At 41.2% G+C, this 17,522-nt stretch overlaps 1 protein-coding gene across 5 annotated transcripts in view; it reads left to right on the top strand.

The window, feature by feature from the left end:
• mwh (multiple wing hairs) overlaps positions 1–17,522 on the top strand; it is a 171,339-nt gene that overhangs the window by 7,723 nt on the left and 146,094 nt on the right. For 2 of the 5 annotated variants that reach the window (XM_086971776.1, XM_086971777.1), the window contains 2 exons: positions 6,966–7,127; positions 7,370–7,633. The exons of 1 other annotated variant lie outside the window; for it this stretch is intronic. The gene's annotated coding sequence lies outside the window, so the exon portion shown is untranslated. Of the gene's footprint in view, positions 1–6,965; positions 7,128–7,369; positions 7,634–14,043; positions 15,323–17,522 lie in introns of those variants that run through there. 2 more of the 5 variants (XM_086971779.1, XM_022847848.2) reach the window with 2 other exon arrangements.

The following is a 17,522-nucleotide window of genomic DNA, read 5'->3' as shown; positions in this document are numbered from 1 at the left end:
GTTTAATAATCGGGTTCCCGTATCCCAATCCATACGTAATGAATCTATTTCAGCGTCCGAGACGAAAGTACAGTATTATAAACAACTTCTTTAATATTATTAAAAGTCACGATGTGGTTTGTGACTACGACAAATTCGTATGGGATGCGCAAGTATTCGATGTCCGTCGTTCACTGCCATTCAAAATTCTACTAGGAAAGTTTCATTAAGCGGTAGTGAACCTTTTCTTCTTTTGTCTTACATTAACTCAGCAATCATATATAATATCTGTCATAACAAAAATACAATAGGAATTGTGATAATATCAATGGTTTGCCATTGATACATGTTAAAACATCGCTAACGTGTGTGTCACTTGTTCGAGTCTGGAGGGTAACGATCTGCTCAGCCATTTGCTACCTGCCTAATCTCTAACGGGTGGAAAGCCGCTCATACCGTATAGATCTTTGTTAACAAGACAGCCGACAAGTGGACGTATCAACGGTAACGTTTAGCTAACGTTGTTACGGCCGTGTTCTAACACATCGTGAAATGTATAATGGCGCTCCAGTTTAAAACTAAGTACGGCGCATTCTGTTGTCGTCTCTACCGACGTTACGATTCTATATCTAGGTAACATTACTAGCTGTCTTTTCTAATAGAACTAACACGCTTTTGGCCATTTGTGCAAAATATGGCCTTAACTCTCTGGCCAAGTATCGAACGTTTATTCGTCCTTCTACGCAGATCGGGAACAATGAACACCCCGCAGGCAGCGAATACGTAACCGATGCCCACTTCCCATAAGAAAACCCTTTATACTCATTCATAACATTACTGCTTCTTGCAAGTATATGGCAAACAATTGCAAACGATACGATTCGTGACGCCACTCACGCTTGTGGTGGTGTCGCTCGTTCGCATTTACGACGGTGCTTGGAAACGGTGACGGAGGGTCTGAGAAGCTGTAAGAGGCAAAGTGGAGAAGCTGCAGAATGAAATGGAAAAGGTGAAACGTCAATGCAGAGGAAAGGGCAGGAGAAAACGGAGGCGAACAAAAGCAATGAGAACGGAGGAAGGAGGGATCGACTACCGCTTAGACCCATTTGCACTGTTCCCTCCTTCGTCAAATAACGACACACAAGCGAACTTCGGAGACAGCGTACACAGGAATTCATAGAACGCTTGGAAAAACTACTAATTAGGTGCGACATGAACGTGCACAAACGGTGCGCGGTCATCGACACCGGGCAAACGTCAGCTGACGTGCGTAAAATCAGTAACACTTTACTAGTTACGCGTGCTGTGACGCGAAATTGCGAAGTGAATGAACAACATGATTCGGGCTGGCTTTCCCTCTTCTTCCTATAAAATCGTCACATTCGGAACGCTTTGGCCTGCTACCACATAAAGTTTAAAGAGAACTGAAAACGTTAGCGTAAGACGAAAAAACTTAATATCCCGTAAGCAGTCAGGTATAAAAAAAAGATTAGGTTTTTATCATCTAAACAAGATAGTGACACATGGCAGGTTGACGAAAATGGGACGCTTCGCCGAGTACATACATAGTGAGTGATTGATTTTGTTTCCAATAAATATGCGACGAAGAAGCTGTCTTAGTAGGCATATATATACAATAATTAGCTTATAGTACGTGTCCGCTTGAGAGACATGTCAGGATCGGCTCGAATAGTTGACGAAAAATTAATATAACCAATTTACATGCTACCCATGTGCAAGTAAACACTTGCCGGCCTCACATATGTTTGTTATTTTCAGTTTTATATATATATATATATATAACGTTTGCTTCATTCTATTTTCACTAAAACCAGAAAGGCGTGGGTATGAATCGGTCTCGTCGAGCGCCAAACACGAATTAAGGGTCACTTCGTCATTGGAACAAATAGATGACAAGTATCCCCGTGCTTTTTGTCCACCTATTTTTCCTCCTATGTAACTTTCGTTTGTTTTTTTTCTCATTGTTTTTATCAACTTAGTTATTGTTTATTGATTGGTTATATCAACGGCAAGCAATATGACCAGATTTATTACGCGCATAAACAGCAGCAATAGACTTGAATTTATATACACTCAGGTCTGACATTGCGTACGTATTTTATACAACACAATTGGTTGTTGTTGTTGTAATAGAAATTTGTGGGCATCGAGACGAAATTGCCCCGCTCCTTAGGACCGATATTCGGGCAGATAACTTGACACTTCCTTGCAGATACAGCAATAACTTTCTTACTTTTTTTCTGTTAGAGAGGTTTCTATGCCACGAAAAATATTTTAGCCTCGAAGTTGGCATACGTACCTGCATTTTACTGCTGTCAGATTTTCTCATTATCTTATCATAGGTTGCATACGTTTGGAAACTGTGATTGTTGCGTAGATCAGGATCATGTCTTCGAAAGTTCGGTAACATCTGCTTATATGTGACTATCTTCATAATAGTGCAGTGCTAACTGACTTGACCGTAAGATGAAACGGGAACGACTCGAACCAACAACTTAACCATATTATTACAAACCGAAATCAATACATTTTTAGCGAGCGTAAACGTGAGAGCAGTGCTATTGCTGATTATTCTAAGGGAGACAATGTTTGCTTAAGTGGTGGCCAAATTAGCGTAGTTCAGCAGTTAGGCTTAACATACCTATATGCTTTTGCTAAAGATCCCATTAGTTGCTTTGAGCCATTGAGACGTGTTGCCTTTGACTATCAATGGCCAGTTTGGCAAGCATTTCGCATTTGTCCATTTGTAAAACGACGCAATTTGTAATGAACAGGTCGGTAAATCAGGCAGTCTATGCTGCACTTCTCGCGAACAGCGCGGTCACAAAGAGCGATCGCTTGAACGTTTCGTTGGAGCTTCGACGGTCGTTATTTTTTTTACAAGCGGAAATATGATTCGAAGGACAAACAGTTTGCGAATATCGCTCGCCTCCGACTGATCCAGACTCCGCCGACATTGATCTGAAGGCTCGATCTTGATACAAGACATCTTTAAAGTTCTCGATAGCGCACTGATACGAGAAGCAGCTTCCTCAGTCACAGCTGCCATAGACAAGCTAATCAATCGTATTTAGCGGGCTTATTTATAGATGGCGTGTGGAGCAGCAGTCCTTGTCTTATCTTTATTCTTATATCTTATATACATATGTCTTATATTACAAGAATATCTTGTGAAGCCAAGATACTCTCGAGCATCGTTTCCATCCGCTCGATCCTCTTGTTTTTGCAACTGGAATATAATTAGTCAAAATAACCCCACTCAACAAGTGGCAGCTACACTGTTATTCTGTTGTTCTACTTAAAAGTGTTTAAACTTTTCCTATACGTCGTCTCATTGCAATAGAACTTGAATTGAAAATGCCGCGTGTGATTCTATGCGCTGGCGTGGTGTTCCGTATTGTGGTCAATGGCTTCATCGGACGTCGTGACGACACGGTAGCTCTTAAGCAAACAAAGCCTAAGATAAGAGCGGTTCTGAGGTGCATTGTTAGTAGTTTCGTCTGACCAAGAAACACTCTCCTTGTCGGGATACCCTCAACTTGATCATCGGATTATGGCTATGAATGCAAAATAGTGTAAAATACGTATACATTAACTAAGCGAAGGAGAGACGGCACGCCATAACAAATGGCGAAATAGGATTTTGTCATTCATTATGAAGATGTATTGATCTGCCGATGTCAGATATCGAATGCGTCATGAATGCAGACGTTTCAAGAAAGCCTTAATGACTGTTATTACTAAACGTCTTATCAATAAAATCGATGGAGTGTATATATATATATATTTTTTTTTTTTTTCATATAAATTTGAAACAATAAAATCAGTGTTTAGGCTGCGGACACCAACGGAAATATGACTGCATCAAACAGTCGTTCATGGCAAACGCACGACGATCCTATGCTTATGGACCACCGCAAGGCCAACTTGAAGGTCTGATCGGTCCACAATGACCTGGGTGAGATTTGTTTACTGCCGCATTAGATTTCGAATCCATCCGATCGCTAGGTATCCTGTTATTTCCCCTTCTATATAAGGAGACTTCAATTTCAATATGTTTAAGGTCTATCTAGAGGAGGCAAGACCTATCGGGTTAGGATCAAGTAGAACCTAAAATTGTACAGCGATGCTGCATCCCCTAAAAGTCTTTACTTCGAATTGCTCGGAACCGTATAACAACTACATGGATATGGTTATTAAACTATACATAAAAATCACGAAGCAAACAAACCACTTAATAGGACGATCTCGTCTTTCCCAAAGGTGTATTATTTTTAATACAAACGGAAATCTTACTTAATTAATTTAATTAACTATTAATTATTTAACGGGCTCAATTTCGCTCAATCAATAACTTAGATTTTTCGAGTTTTTAGTACGTGGTCAGCTAACTTCTATCGACTGACCGGTATCGATCTGGCTCGGAATACAACTGAGCTAGTAGTTGTGTATACATAGAATGCAAAAATTGTCACAATTATATTGGTATTGCGTATTATCAAGTGAGACAAGTACAGAATAACCACAACCCCCAAACAATTACAAAGTATGAATAATTACCCATATTAGAATTATCATGTTAGCGTCACAGGCTTCAGTGCCTAGATGATTTTAGAAAATTGTGTATATATTAGTTTTCCCCAATGAAGTGCTGCCATTTTTGGAAGTGCTGCTATTGTTTGGCTTGTTCAATGTCCAGTGGCACGTGTAGGGGGAGAAGCTTCGAAAGTTCCTATAGTTAGAAGATATAGCATGATTTTCATTCTAGCCGGTTTCGTACTATATCATTATAAACCATGAGCGTTTCTTAGACAAACGTCGTTCGCTTTCGCCAATCTATTTCTTGCAAAACGAATATTCATCTCTAAGCTTTGTTGAATAATCGACTTGCTCGTACAAATTGATTAGCGGGAGGTAAATGGCTCCACCTTCAGCGAGCCCGCTTTACGGATCTATACAGACCCAAAGCATAAATGATTCCACATTTTCATGGAAATTCTATACCCTCCCATGGGCCACAGACGACCCTCAGGTGGTAACCCCATGCCATTTGTGTTTCCTCTCTGCCAACGGCTGTCCCGAATAGTAGTATTAAAGTAATTTTTGCCCATTTCTATAATTTCACTGGCCTGGCAGCTTCAAACTGCTTGCAGGCATCTTCGTCCTAGTGTAGTGCTCGAAGCTAGACCACAACATATCGCTTAGATTACCGGGCAAACGCGTTTCTTTTTGCTTAGGGCTTGAAGACTCTCGATAATTATTGTACAAACACTCACAGGTGTATCCAACGTTCATCTAATTTGTAGTAGAATGGCTGGTTTAAAGAAACTTGATATACTTGTTTGTTATTGAGTTTATACTTTGAAGTGTACGGTTGAAGTAACGCTGCTAGAACTTATAGTATAAGTACATGCTTTTTCGCAGAGTTAGCCGGGTGCGGCTTTTCCCAGTTGTGTCGATCGTGTTAATTTATCGAATAGGATATGCGTAATACGTATATATATACCTGCGCGCTTGGCTCAACGAAAATGCTGAGCTTTTTTTAAAAATAAACGGCTTAAGTACATTTTACATACGGCTTTAAGGTTTCCGTAGAGAATATTCGCGTGTCACGTCAATAGGACGCTTTGTTTACGCACAAAACCTAACAAGACAATTAGAATAAAAAGCGAGAGCCATACGATTTCGGAACCCATATCGAACGGTTCTCTACACGTTCGATTATTTCAAATTTCGGTCCTTACATGGGTCTCGATTTCGGAGTGAGGAATAGCGTTGGTCATGCTGCCCGCTCTGTATTATGTCACTATACAAATGATGTTCGAAGATTTCTCATTCTGTTAGTTAGCGTAATCTCTATCGGGTGGGTTATATTCTGTGCTCTAAAACGGTGCAGCAAACCTGACATAAGAGGTTCCGGTGACCTATTCACCATAATTAAAATTCAGCCCTGGAAATCGAGGCACTCATTTGCTATAGGATTGCGAGGAAACTCCGAGCGAGAAAAAAAATCTTCGACTTTCGGACGGTGGAGCTTTTGTTTGTCGTTTGATTTGTTGGCGTGGAATATAATATACGTCAGGCATTTTCATGTAGAATAGCCTTTTCAATCCATATTCAGTTAATATTCATTAATCAACTATACACAGCCACATTTAGTTTTATCCTAGAGCTCCAATAAATTCTCAAACAGTACCTAAAGTACTTCAGTTGAGCTTTAGCGAGTATTCAAGTACGTTGGCTGCTTAGAAAAAGGCACGGCCTCAACGTTCAGCAGGACCTTTGGCAGGCTCATTGGGCGGGTATATCTAGGAATTGATCATGAACTTGTGCAAACGAACTTCGAATCGTTGCTAACGCCAGGAGGGTAGTTCGCCTGAAGGGCACTCCACATTTAATTCATGTCAGGATCTCTCAACCATCTTCGATTGCTACGCTCACCTTAAAGCACGATAATAACTTATGTAGCTGAAAGTTCAACCTTTATAGGAATTCTGCTACAGTTTGGTAATCGCTTCATGACACCCTTCGGTTGACTCAAATACTACGTGTCATTGGACCTCTTCAAAGGTACAGTTGCATGAATACTCGTAATAGATTTATGGTATGCAACCTGTACCGAGGCTTCAAAACGTACACATTTTTTTTAAAAACAAATTAACTGTTGTAATTCAGTCAATTTTCCATCTGCTTACAATAAAATTGATTTTTTTTTATGTGTACAATGAAAGCTCATTCGCCGATCGATTACATTTTTTCTTACAGGACTGCCTAAGGAAAATTGGTCATAAAAATAACTTAGCTGAGCAAATCACCGGGCCAAGTATAATCATCATAATAATGATATTGTAAGCTTATCGTTCAATACAATGTTCATTACTAATGACGATTACAAGCAACAGCAGTTGTGCGGCACTCATTTCAATATGTGTTTGTGCATTTTTGCTTGTCTTGTTATCTACTAGCTTACATATACGGTTTTATGGACAGGGTGCTAAGGACAAAGTATGGACTAATCGTTCACTTGAAGCTGCCAACAACGTCCCTTTTGCCGAATTTCATCTGTCTTTATCGCCAGGAGTCAATAACAGCAAAAACTCACTCCTGATTTAATAGCAAAATCAAAGGTGGGTCGCGGACCATTTCGTCTTTTTTACTTAGCAGAAAAACGGTTCTTCAATCTATTGACAGCGATAGCATACATCGCGTGTGATCTTCCCTAGAAAATATCCCAATCGAAACTGGACAGTATGGTCGGCCGAGCATTATCCAAAAACAAAAAAATAGACGCTTATCTATCGCCCGAGTTGACTATACCGTCAAAGTAAAGAAATACATAACTAATCCGCTGTGTGCCATCTGCACATAGGCGGGCTTGATTTGACGCGTCGATGGACTAGCGCGCCCACAGTTCATGCACACACGGACGTACGACGCGCTATTATTGTTTGTCGTCTCAGTGATCCGGCGTACTCCAATTCGTTCTGAGGAAAGGCTCATCAATGTTGACTGTCCATTAGCTGATGGCGGTGACGGCAGCGCGGTGTTTTCGGTGCACAGTTAACCAGATGATGACGCCACTCTTCCACGCCACGATGTCACTTCTTGACTGTTAGCAAGGGTAGCCGTGAAGGTAATTTTTTACTTTAGCGCGGCCGCCTGAGTTCGCCTATATTATAGCAGTTCAAGCTGCCCTCTTCAGAATGTGCTAGATGAGCATTACTTATATCGCAATGCCTGGTGTAGCAGCAAGCACAAGTCGGAAACAGCAGTGACAAGTAATCAATAATTGGCCAGCTTTATGACCAGGCACACTTTTTCCTTTGGTGGCTAGGCGTCCGGCTAGTAAGTATACCGTAAGTGGTAAATGTGCGTGGACTATCTCGATGGACCATTTCTTTTCCCTATGCAATGATTGCGTCACGCAGGATACTTCAGTAATTGTAGATTGTAGATTGTTGTAGCTTAGGATTGAACTCGGGCACAGATAAACCTCGTTTCTAGCCGTCTGTTTGATGGAATGCCATCAGGAAGAGATTCGTCACTGATGACACTGCTTTCAAAAATGCAAGATCCATGAACAGATTAACTAGGCAATTAAAAATCTACCGCTTTCACCATTGTCAATGGTACTCGACTAAAAGATAGAAAAATCCAGCAGTACTTAGTATTATAGACTCCATAAGTCTAGTTAGGACCCTTCTTGTTCTGAATATGCAAGGACCCTATCTGAGCCAAGGCCAAACGCCGTCGACCGCACACGACGTTGTGATAACAAAATACCGTGTGGCCTGATTAACGTGCGAATGCTAGGAATAACCTGATTAATCGAGCCATTGCATTTCAACTTTATCGAGTTGCTTTCGAAATAATGTCGGTAGCCATCTAACTAAAGTAGCTAAAAATTAGAAGTGAACAAGCGCCGTTTGAAAGTAGGGAAAGATGGTGGGAAGAATCAGTTTCAATGAAGTAAACTCCGCTTCATTTTATGCTTAGTCACTCTAAATATTTTACGGGATCAGCTCTGGCAACGGTATACTACAAAGATGTCAAAAACGTTCAGAAGATCACACAATCGTATAGCATTTGAAGAGATAATACAGTCTATTTATAAAGGCATCATCGGAAGTGTTAATGCGGAGGATGATACACAACTTTGAACACCATGTGGAAAGTTCGCGCGTCCTGCCAACTTCTAATTCCGACGCGTTGCTGCCTAATTTGCACGGAGTACTATACGACTGCATAACCTTATCGAACAGCTAGTATGTCAGCGCGGAGTCTATAAACCTATTCTAAGCCAAAACTCAAAACAGGCCTGCTGCTGCAATATATAGCTTTCTGATTGGTCAAAATGTGTTTTTTTTTCTTTCCATTATAGTATAGAGCAGTTACAGTTATGCAGACCAGACAAGGTCGATGTGATCTATATGGTCTATAGTAGATCAAGGTACGATTCAATCGTGCGCTGTTCGCGAGCTCATTTCTCCAATGTATCTGACCGCTGGCTCGTCTGTCCACCTATAGACATATAGGAAGCATTGAAGGCTAGACAAATTTCCATTTGCAGCTCCATGCGCTGGTATTGATGTTCGATCTCATAGTTTTCCATAGGGTATCATTAGCGGAACATTCATAAGAAGAAGGCGAAACTGTCATACGGAAGCAAAAACAGCGAATTATCTGTGCGAAATTAGTAATTGTATTTCGGCATCTGCTCTCGTCGTTTTTTTTACCCATCCTCCTGGCCGTTAAGTTGTGGAATACAGGCGATGTTGCTATTGGCTATAGGGAGCGACAGAAAAGCTAAGAAGTCTTGCGTTTAGGCGGTAGTGAAAAGGCGGCGCGAGAGCCGTCGTTCCAGTGCACGCTTGCGTACTGTAAGAAGTATTTCTAGTTAATAACGCCCCAAGTTAATAACGCCCCAAAAAAATACTACCGACACATTGTTAGCGAATGACATTACAAACAAGCAAAAAAGAATTAAACTAGAACAACGTAAATATACAGCAAAAAAAAAACTGCCAGGCGTCTATTTATTCCCAGTATATAGTATTTGTACAACAGTTCAGCGGAGCTTTTTCTCGTTAAGAAATCAGAGGCCTATTAAAAAAGAAAAAAAAAACTGCATCGGTAGCTGCTGGTTTCATCACATAAATGTGGTTGTTAGAAAAAAAAAAGCAAATGGACGTCCTTATCGGTGGGGCTAAAAAAAAAAGGCCTAAAAAAGTTTTGTATAGTCAACCCTTCGGCTCCAATAGTCTTACGCTCAGTGTTTGTCGCAGTAGACATGCAGAATATGTTTTACGGACTAGGATCCGATCGCTGCTTAGGTTTGAAGCATGATTTCTTGATAGATGTTTTATAGAATATCTTGTGTCACTCGGGTAACTATCCAATAAAACGTTTTGTGGGAGATATGGGAAACATGTCTGGGATAATGCTCAACAGTTTAGTTAGACTCGAAACGTATATGTACTAGCAAGGTGCCGTCTCTCTGTGTGGAAGGACCCAGGAGAGCAGTGGGAGTCATGATTCCCCTACACTGTTTTTACAGACTACATGAAATAGTATTCATAGTAATTTGCACAGATTATACTGTATGTGCATACATTACGCTAGCACAGTATTGAAATGTAATTTTACCGAGTTGGTACCAAACGACGTTCTAGTTTACTGTTTGTACATATAGCAGCAGAGCTGTCTAAAGAAACGAACGAAACGCATGTAGGATGATGGACTACAAAAAGATTGACCAGGTTTTACAATGAGTGGGTTGTCTACGTTTGTTTATATACTGCCTACAGCGATTTATCTAATCTAAAATAATCATCATCTTGTAGAAACCTGAGTGTTTTTTTTTGTTTTTTGTATCTTTGCTTTCCATTTATCAGTCTATTATACTGCACAATGAAACCGTTTAACCCGTGTAAATAACCCATGTTATTTGCTAGACACTTTATTTTTAAAGTTGTCAAGCTCATGTCAGCTTATATTTGACAGCTTGAATCATATGATTTCAGTTCAGCGTGAGACCAGCATTCGACCTTGATCTTACCATCGTACTGTTTATGATGGGGTGGAACCTTGTTGGTTCGCTGAAACATCGCCGGACACGCACGAAGGATCTGCGTGAAACCAGGCCTAAGCCTACTTTGGTTAGAATTGAGAAAATCAATTTTTATTTTTTCTTATGAGGGATAAATGCTTGAGCTAGTAGATCTTGTCTTTGTGGTTTCCATGATAGCAACATATATTGAAATTTACCTGGGCACTTTTGAGTGGAACAATTATTTTAACCGGCTTTTGTAGCGGTTACGTTGCAAATTTTCATCTTTTTACGAGCAGCGTTCCAGGACTTCGTATCTACAGCACTGGCTCCTCTTGTTCATCACCACTGATCGCGAACTGGAGATATCCTACTAAGTGTGGCAAAGCAGATTCGTCCACAAATTGTTTTTATTACATGTATATATAGAACGTAAGCATACCGAGATGTAACGCCTTTTTATATACACGGATGATATGCTAGTGGTCATCATTCAGCCGGAGGTAATGTGAGGTCATTTGTGACAATGGGAGAAAGCAACCAAACGAATGTGCTAATCGTTATATTTACTACAGGAAAAATAGAAGAAAGTATTTTTCAATTTCCCTGCTCTCGATTGATTGAACGCTATAACCGTGGATATTTTTTGGCAAACGTACACCTGACTAGCATTAACAATGGCATTCAAACCACTTCAAAGTGATCTGACTGTTCGAGGTCACCGGTTGACTTGCTGTAAAACGTTGTGGTCATACTGTACGTGGCTGCGAACCATTTTGGTAGATCCTTTTGTAACAAACATGAGTTTTCTGCCTCGCATGCACGTGCACGGGCACCCACGCAGATATCGTGTATGAACGTTCATCTTCTTCAATTTCCAGTTTCGTACGACCTTGCGTCGATATTGCTTTTTTATATATCGATATCAATGGATCTGTTCGTCATTTCTGGCCAATCTTTTAGCTTTGCTCTTATTGCATTTCCGTTGTCAGTCATTCAAAAATAAGTTTTAATTATACGCCGCACACTTCGGATCACTCCAAGGTGCCTTATTGCTCTTGACGTTCTATCGAAGTTTAGTGCTCTGTTTATATTTTAAAATGTAACGGCATGAAATGCTTTCCGCCTGTCTGAGCGGCAGTAGCTAAAAATTTTGAACGCTGCATGAGAAGAGGACCAAGGCTTTCGGACACATTAGGTCAGAATCATAATACGCGTATCGTACCGGGACGGTTGGCTTTTACACGCGAATTAAGGAAAGCTCTGATGCTTACAGCAAGTAAATCCGATCGGAAATTAGACAGATCGTAATGAACTCGAAGCCCCGGAATCGGGAAAAGTGCAATAGAACTTCTTGTGGCAAGTTTAAAATAATGCCCAATATTGTAACAAGCTGTGCTGTTTACTTTTCTTAAGCCCATGTATTAAATGTCGGTACCAAAAAGCTGTTTTAATGCTTAATAAGGCATATGATTGTCGACTATGATCTTACTTCTGAGTTAAGCAATCCATGGGGCTACCAGGCGGTAGTTATTTACTGAGGATTCAAAAACTGGCACGATTAGAAAAACATCGGGAACAGATGACAAACACGTCGGACTTGGGGGCTGTATCCATGTGAAGACTACCTTGCGAGGTTGTTATATTTAGGAAAACCTGTGGATTGAATCGTTTAATAGAGACTACTCTTCTGGCCGTTTCGTCCAATTCAGGCGCCCTTGCTCTTTCCGCCGCATATTTCGTCGTGATACGTTGGCTCCTGCTATTGCGCTATGGCCTGAAGTAGCATTTACAATTGAACATATGCATTAGGTTGCTGCTTACCTCATCGCATCTTACCTCATCGGTGACTTCGTTGCGAACTCGCAACAAACTATTTACTTCGGTTTAAAACTATATTAAAATAGTGAATGCTAATATCGTAGTTCCGTCTTCGTTTTATACGCTGATTTTACCATGTGTGTATTGCTTTTTCGCCAATTATCTACATATATCTATCTTTCCCTTATCTATTTACATATCTTTCGCCGTTAATATGCGTAGCTTTTTCAATGATTATTGACCTTGTTTTCCCTGACCAATAGCGCCGTCATAGCCGCACATCCAAAAAATTTCGTTTCATGTTAGCGTCTGACCGATTGAACGGCTGCATGATGTCACAGCATCGACATCGTTTGATAGATCTATCTGTCGATTTGATGTCGGCAAGAAGAAGGACAAAAACTACTTCCCCTTCACGTTTCGCTCTGACCAGTTATTGGTGATCATTATTAGGAATCAGAAAACCTTCCAACAAATTGGTACTTTCTTCGTCCGTGGTCGAGTGTCGCAGCGGAGGTTGCATCGGTATCAGCGATGGCAGGAGCAACTGTGCCTGCGTCGACAGAGATCATCCTTCGGGCAGGACAGAGCTTTTTTCTTCGATCTTCCTGCTGTTTGAGATTTGTCGTTCGTCGTTTATATAATCTCGTTGTTATCCTGGTGGTAATGTCAGTATAGTCGTTGACGGTAAGTTGGCCTGACGCCAGCGAGCATCTTCAGCAGCTTCGGCAAGTACCGACAGCCGAGATGCGGTGGACATGTATTTAGCGATCTAGGGCAATAGCAAGCGTATTGTTACCTGTATTTGCCTCTCCTGATTTGAACCTCATGGAGCACGCAGCAACAGCATTATTTACAAAAATTGGGCTCAAAAAAAAAAAGCTCAGTTAACTCACTGAAGGAAAAAAGAGAAAGCACGGGCAGGCCAATGAACAGACGGCGTTTATGGCGGCCGTCGCAGCGGACCAACTCGAGCGCTCCACCGTCGTTGTCACGTTCTCATGTTGAGTTCGGTGAGGGATTTAAGTTGCAGTCAGTTTTGATCAGGTTGATGCTGTTGACAATTATATAAAGCATGATAATGCGATATCTCCAGCAGCAGCTGTGATGGCGCTAGCAACCAGTCCGCAGACAGGCCCATCAGGTTGTTGCGGCGATTTAGTAGGTTGAAATCGATAAAATACCTGCATCGTAGTAACTTATAATAACGTATAGCGAGACTCATTCGAGTCTCGCTATACGTTATAAGTTCGAAATGGACGATATAAACAAGAAAAAAAGCCGTATCGTTGTTTAGTCATTCGAATGAAGGAGGTGCTTTACGTAACTTATTTTTTTGGCAATGGTCGTGAGCAGGACTGACAGTCTTAGAGAGACGACACGGGTGGGTTGAGGTGAGTAAATACTAGACCCGCTACGTTCTACATCGATAAGTTAATGAGGCTGTGAGTAAATACACAGCTGAATGGGGTAGCGTGGTTACAACGTGGGTACGATGAACTATACGGCCCCAGGTTCAAATCTCGTAGGCTGCACCAATTATTGAATCTATACGATCTTAAATTCGTAAGCGGATCAACCACCATTATTATTAGACATGTGACCGATGCAATTCTGCGTAACCCATCATTCGTGGCTAACCTGAATAGAACCAATCTAAAGTAAATACAACAATTTGTCTTAGGCAGATTTGGTTTTCTGTTGACGACTTGTGTTCGTGTCCTTCTCCTTTTTTTAGCCAGCTATATCCTATCGTTCGGATCCCATAGCGAACTGGATACTTCGGTGAAGATCCAGCCATTTTCGGTTATATGCCCGCGTTATCTGGCAAGAAATCTTCCGGCTTTGATGACAACAATCGAGATCGTTGTCATTTAGTTAAACAATTGTACTTTCTATTAGTCGTATCGAACATTCTAAAAGCATTTCAGCTGCACGTGGATGACAGCAACGATCGATTTGCTACTGCACGCTGCGGCCTTTGTTATATTTAGAGAAGACTGGAAGATCAATAAATGCTGTTGGGCATCGCCGGTGATTATGACGATAGGAAACTTCGCGTAGTTATAGATGCATCTCTCTCCAATTTTCAGAATCATCAAAGGACTACTTTGAAACTTACGTGGTTTCATACAACAACTCCCCAGCGTTAGCTTTAATCCTCAGTTTTAATCGATTTGTGACAGGCAACGTCACAGGGTATTTGTTGTTTATGTGCGATAAATGTATGGATAACATAGTGTGTTTTAATAAAGATATTAGGAAAATTAATCGGACAAACGCTATTAGATGCGTTATTAAAAAATAGTCGGCACTGCCACATGCTGATATGAAACATATACAATATTGATTGTAACAATCTTGCCAAAATTTCTTTCGCCTGATGTTTGTATTGGTTCGTCGCATACTCTCTAGCCGCTTGTGAAGCATCTAGCATTCTTTATCATTTGTCTGCGTACTGCTCGCCGATCGGTGGCCATTTTCAATCACCATCACCGTTCGCATCATCGTAATGATACTCTTACCCTTTTCTACCTTTCTCTGGCTGCTTTCCGTCGCCTGTTCCCGCTTTCCTACCAAATGTTTGTGTTATTCACGTAAGTGTACCGGCTTGTCTGTCGGTCTGCAAATGTCCATGTCGGACCCGCTCTACGTCACGAGAACCCCTCGCCCGAGCGTCACAGCGGTCATCGCCGCCGCCCTGTTGGCCCCCTCTGACGCCTGCCTGGTGCGGGCACGCTGGAAGCCGCCGCTGCCGGTGGTGGTTCTATGGTCGCCGCTGATGACGCTCTGGTAAGCTTCGCGCTAGTGACTAGCAGCGCGCTTCAGTCGCGCGCAGTCCCTGAAGGAAGGAGCTTCACGACGCTGTGGATATCGACCGCTAACAACACGAGTAGTACGGCCAGCAAGTGAACAGTCTTTCGGATACTACAGCGACAGATAGACAGACTTGTGCGTGATGCTATCCTATTCGTTATCTCTAATAATGATAATAAGTAGTGGAAGCCAGTAGCTACCTACCAATCAGTAGTGTAAGATGTATACATAAAATATATGAATATAATGATATTTAACCTGCGTGACAAGACGGGCGTATCCGTCGTGCCGTGCGTGCGAAGTACGCTACGTGGTTAACTTCAGTGCTTGTCTACACGTACGGATACGGTGTCTCGTCTCTTACGTTATGGATAATAATATGGTTGTGATTCTTGTGGTAATCGCTGCTATGTCTCAATTGACAGCTTTAGAGTTACGTCTTCCTTTTTACACTTTGTTACGCGATAGACATGCGCTTTTTGCAGGGTTCCTACGAGGATATCTGTATGCGCGAGCAACACGTTTCAACAAATTCCATCTTGTAACTGCAGCTTAAAATGCGTACTCGCGGTCGTATTCTTTTATCTGTTGAAATAATATCCTTTTATCTGAATGAACTGTAGGAAAAGAAAAGCAAACTAATTTATAATGGCGGACCACATAGATTTCGAGCAGTTTGGTCAGTTAGTGCGGTCGGTGTGGATAGTGTCAGCGTTTGACTACTTCAAAATATCCAGATCAAACTCGATTAAATCACAAGGGCACTGGTTAAGGGACTTTGTTTTATATCGGAAAGTTCATATGGCTGCAGCGACGGACAAAAGAACTAATCAGATTGGCCAGCCACATCTGATTCAGCTCCTTCACTTGTTTATGGAACACAGAAACAGCTGTGAAGATGCTGTTGTAAGATGGCTCTTCAGCCTACGATCGTATAGATCGTTTTTCTTTCAGTCTTAAATCGCTTTATTATGACGCGCCTAGAATGAGCTTAAATGGAATCTTCAGCTATCGATAGCTCAATATAGGGTAGGATGTACTGATATTTCTTAAGCATATGGTTAGCTATGCTTGCCACACAAACTCTCATGAACAAACATGAAGCTTCTATTCGTATGAAGTCCATTGAAGGCCATTTTAACCACCGCTTTAACTTTTTGAATCAATAACTAACTGTAAAATCTGTAATCGATTTCTATGACAACTAAGTTGAACTGACAGTAAGCATACTGCAAAATATAAGTGTAGGTTAGAGGAAACTTACTTAATTTCCTAGCAGGTGTAACTTGTCAAAAAAAAATTAAAGACTTTTCACGCCTATCATACTCCATTCTAAATAGCAAAGGGGTTGGATCCAGTGATGATCTTGATGGATTCAAACCGTGAATTGATGATCTTGCTTAGTTTATATCGTGTAGTGGTGGCGATAAGTCGTCGGCGTCATCGCTCCCGCCATAACCGTACCATGGCTAGGGTTGAGCACGATTTGGGACTTTTTTTTTGTTCCCGTTAACTAGCGTTTTTGTTACCGCAGTTGTTATTTGTGCTCCTGCGGCGGTAGCGGACGCTGTACCCGTTGCCGTAATGTCTGCCTACGTAGATAGTGCGGCGCCAATCGTGGTGCGCCGTAGGCGTTTTCTTGTCTTCACCGTCAGCAAACATCCCGTCATACTGTAGATTGACTACTGTCGACCCGCATTCGCCAAACAGACAAGCAGACTTCGTCTGAAACCATCTATTTTTGCCGAATTTTTTATCCATATATTTTTCATGTCGCACTCGATACTCGTACAACGTTGTTAGTGCTATTACCACGACAAGAAGCACATCTCGAATACTGTGTATGTACAACGCATTGTCAGAAAAGCACATAAACAACAGGGTAGTTAAATGTGGCCTTTGTGCAGGATCGGCGGCCACATCAGCGACGGTCAGATCATCAGCAGATCAAATCACCAGTATTGATACTAATAATCACCGAAAGACATAGAACATGATAGCAGAAATAGCTGTTAATATTACCGGATCTATATTCTAGTTGCTCGACCTGATGATTCAACTCACACATGTACATGAAGTAAGTCAAGCGGAGCAGTGAAGCCAGCAAAACAAATGGATGCGACTGAAAACATTAAGTGAAGATATTTTTTTTACCAACCTCAACAGTAAGAAACACAGTAGTCAATGTGAGTTTAGTTTAATCATTTGGGGGCGTCGAGATTTTTACAATAGCTGTTTTTATTATCCCGGCTCTATTATTTTATACGGTAAAACAGAATGACACATTTTGGTTTGGCGTCATACACACATTACGGTATATTTTATATACATATAT

The sequence above is a fragment of the Varroa jacobsoni genome, unplaced genomic scaffold, assembly GCF_002532875.2.
Source record: "Varroa jacobsoni isolate VJ856 unplaced genomic scaffold, vjacob_1.0 scaffold_1310, whole genome shotgun sequence".
Lineage (NCBI taxonomy): Eukaryota > Metazoa > Arthropoda > Arachnida > Mesostigmata > Varroidae > Varroa > Varroa jacobsoni.
Note: the sequence above shows the minus strand (reverse complement) of the source record. Positions and strands in the feature narration are given on the sequence as shown.